A 3,864-nucleotide genomic window follows, 5' to 3' on the forward strand; every position below is an offset into this window, starting at 1 on the left:
CAAGAGCTCCGCCAAGCGGCGCAATATACACCCGAAGGGTTACATCAGAGGATGGGAGCAAAATTTAAAGAACTCGACTGTTTAAGCCAAAAGGACAGGAACAACAAAGGGAAGAAATTCCAAAAAAATTTCTAAGTCCACAAAAAAATCCTTACCTTACATAACAGGTATGTCAAAATACACCTAAAAATTGGAGGTACCTTCCATGTTGTACCACAGAAAAGTGATCTCGGTTTTTCTCTACGGCCAATAATGAAAAAGTTTCAAAATAAGCTATTTATAGTAACATAAAAGGGAAATAATTCAAAAATGTTTAATTTTAAGTGAACAAACAAAAGCTGTCAGTTGACAGCATGCTTGACTATTATCAGTGCTTGATAGTATAATATAAGCTATGAGTAAAACTTTAACATTCTAAGTAGAAAAGGGGCCATAATTCAGTCAAAATGCTTGATAGAGTTGTCAGCTCCTGTTTACAGATTGGGGTCATGATGGTAAACAAGTATGCAAAATATGAAAGCAATATCTCAATGGACTTCAAAAATATTTGGGGTGGTAAGCAAACTTTAACAATTGTGTGACGCTCACGCTAATGCCGACGCTGAATAGTCGAGCTAAAACGGGATCTGCCAAATAAAAACAAGAGCACTGCAATGCAGAGCAATATACACAAAGCAAAGTCATATATGACCTTTGACACCTAAGTGTCACCTTGACCTTGAAGCAAGTCATCCGAATCATGCGCTCTGCACGTCGTCTCGGTGTGGTGAACATTTGTGCCAAGTTTCTTTGAAATCCTTCAAGCAGTTCAAGAGTTACAGAGCAGACACGAAACAAACTGATATGACCTGGACCCCTAAGTGTGACCTTGACCTTGAAGGAGACATCCAAAACATGCGCTCTGCACGTTGTCTTGGTGTGGTGAACATTTGTATCAAGTTTCATTAAAATCCTTCAAGGGTTCAGAGTTACAGAGTGGACATGAAATTGCTAACGGACAGACGGACGGACACCGGGAGTATAACATAAACCGTCCCTTTGGGCGTATAATAATAAATTTAGCATGTAAACAGCCTTTAAATAATAGCTAATGGAACCCATCATTTCGCTAGTGGAAAAAAATGGCACTAGTAAAAAAAGTCAAGTCAGGGGTTCAGAGGTCTTCCCCTTGAAATTTTTGAAATACAGGTATGAAATGGTGTACTTTTTGTGTTTAGATTTTTGGTTACATCAAGGGGTACCCCATTAGTTTAGGGGGAGGGTCAGGGCTCTCCTGGAATATTTTGGAATATAGATATTAAATGGTGGCCTCTAGTGCATTTTTTTTGTCTAAATTTTGTGGTATATGTCAAAAAAATTAGGTGCAACTTTGATAAGTAGGCCACTTCTCAGCCAACTGTCAGTGGGGTTGTGGGGGGGGGGGACTGTGGGGTGCAGGGGCTCCCCCTCCGCATGGCCCTTGATCTGGGCCTACAGGTAGGGCCTCAATTTAAAGTAAAAAAATCCTGGAAAGTTTGTTTATCTATGTGGTTTTCTAACTAATCATTGAAAAATTACCAAAGCTATCTGGTACACACTTAATCCGTGCATATGTAAACTATTGCAATGAAAGAAACTAGAATGTGTCTATAAGACACAGGGTGTGCCCCACTGGTACATTTGTCACAAATAAGGGGCAATAATTCAAATGTAATTATGCTTGCAGTCTTAAAGGGGTATATAGCCTCAACAAACATTTTATATAAAGAATTTATTATTCTATGCCATATATATTTTTTGAGCTATGAGCATCACAAACAAAAATTCCACTATTTTGGCTATTTCAAGGCCCATAATTCCGTAATAAGCGCTAAGATTCTCAGGAAGAATATCAAGTTGCAAGGACACATCATGATAAAGACTCGTGCAAGGTTTCATGAATTTAGATCAAATACTTTTTGAGCTAGGCGCGTCACAAGCCTCGCACGGACAAGACCAAATCTATATGGGGGGGGAAGGGTTGGGGGCACAAAAATACACGGAGTATGGTAAAAGCTGAATGCTCTGTAAAGAATAGACACGTTTCTTCTGAAATAAACAGATACATGTACTGGTACTGATGATAAACCCGAACAGAAAATGAGGTTTTTTACCTGTTACAGTAACTTTTTTATTTCTGCAATTTGTAATCAATGGTCAGTATCAAAATAAAGCTATAACATTAGCTGAAAACTTTACATAATTCAAATTTATATTTAGTTAGCAAACTCACATGAAGTAAGGCCCTGAAAGGGGTTTGTAAAATGGGGACTGTACCAAGGCTGACTGATGATAAATTCGACCACTTTTAGTCATTTACAAAATTTTATTCATAGTATTATACTGAAACTTTCCCCAAAAAACTGCAACAGTCATTCCTGATCAAGTAATGGAAAGTGACCCAATGTCAGGACCTCATGTGGCGACAGTGAGCATGCGCAAAAAAACACCCTCTTCCCCAGTAATTTTGGATAAATATTTTTTATACAGATAATATAAATGTAAGTCATTTATTTATACAGAATATTTACCAATGTTGTTTTTATTTACACCAGTTGGTGTTGTAAGTGGAAACTATTAGATGGTGTGTTCAGTTTTATAAATAACCGAATGCAATCGAATATTTCCAAGGTGGTCGACTTTATCAGGAAAAAAACTACTATAAACATTTTATAAAATTTCTCTGAATTGGACTGCATTGAAAGTTTGTTAGCTATACCCTAAAGCACTGTACGAACAACAACATTGGTTTCCACAACAAATTTTAAAAAATAACTTTTAGTTATTCCATGGTGCTGACCATGGATTGCACTTTCCAGCAAATGGTGGATAAACAAAAAAGGGAAATAACTTTGGCAAAACTGATATACATACTGCTAAAAAAATTTCATATAGAAAACTTGTCAGATAATTTATCTCTACAAGAGGATCTTTCTAAACTTGAAAACTGTGGAACCATTTGGCAAATGGATTTTAATGTCAAAACATGTGCAATTATTAGAAGAAAGTATGACCGACCAACTGAACACACACGCATTTTGCAAATGCTATGAAGGAAGTAAGCAGTAAAGGAAGGTCACATTTAAGTTCGGTTAGATTTATTAAACAGCAATTAATGCAACTGTTTGGCCTTTTATTTTCAAAAAAGAAAACAACACAACTGTACTGGCGCTTTATTCATTTTGCAAGCTACAGTATACAGCACAAATAGACGCTAATGACATTGTAATGTATAATTACAATGTTAAAGTTCATAATAATAATAATAATAATAATAATAATAACTTTATTATTCTGAAATTTAAGACATGAACTGAACTATGTTCTCACCTAAAACAGATAAAAATGGTACACCCGGGGTGTAAGATTGATTTTTCCAGCACCGGTAAAAATACCGAAAATCCCCGTCTGGTATGCAAGAAAATAGATCTAGATTCTACTTTTTACGAAACAAAAAATTACCTTTTATTTTTGGCTGGCATTTGCCTAAATTTGACGTAACAATGGGGTAGGGTTAGATAATTTCAAATATCTATTAAAGTAGATTAGGTTTGGTTTTGATATTTTCCTGACCGATACATATAATGATTAGCTATAACTGAAATAAAAGTTTTCAATATAGCGCTTTATATTATCTAGAAAATATAAATTAAAACAAAAAGAACAAAAAATATCATAATTCGCCAGTTTTTAAGTTTTTTCTTAATAAATCTCTTAGATGCACGGTGATCTCAACTTTTTTCTTTCCATTTTGAAGCATTTTTATGTGTCATTAAAGCTGCAAAATATTTTGAAAATCTTAACATCAGAATATTTTTGTATATCTAAATACGTTTTTTCCATTGA

The sequence above is a fragment of the Mercenaria mercenaria genome, chromosome 2 (assembly GCF_021730395.1).
Source record: "Mercenaria mercenaria strain notata chromosome 2, MADL_Memer_1, whole genome shotgun sequence".
Classification (NCBI taxonomy): Eukaryota; Metazoa; Mollusca; class Bivalvia; order Venerida; family Veneridae; genus Mercenaria; species Mercenaria mercenaria.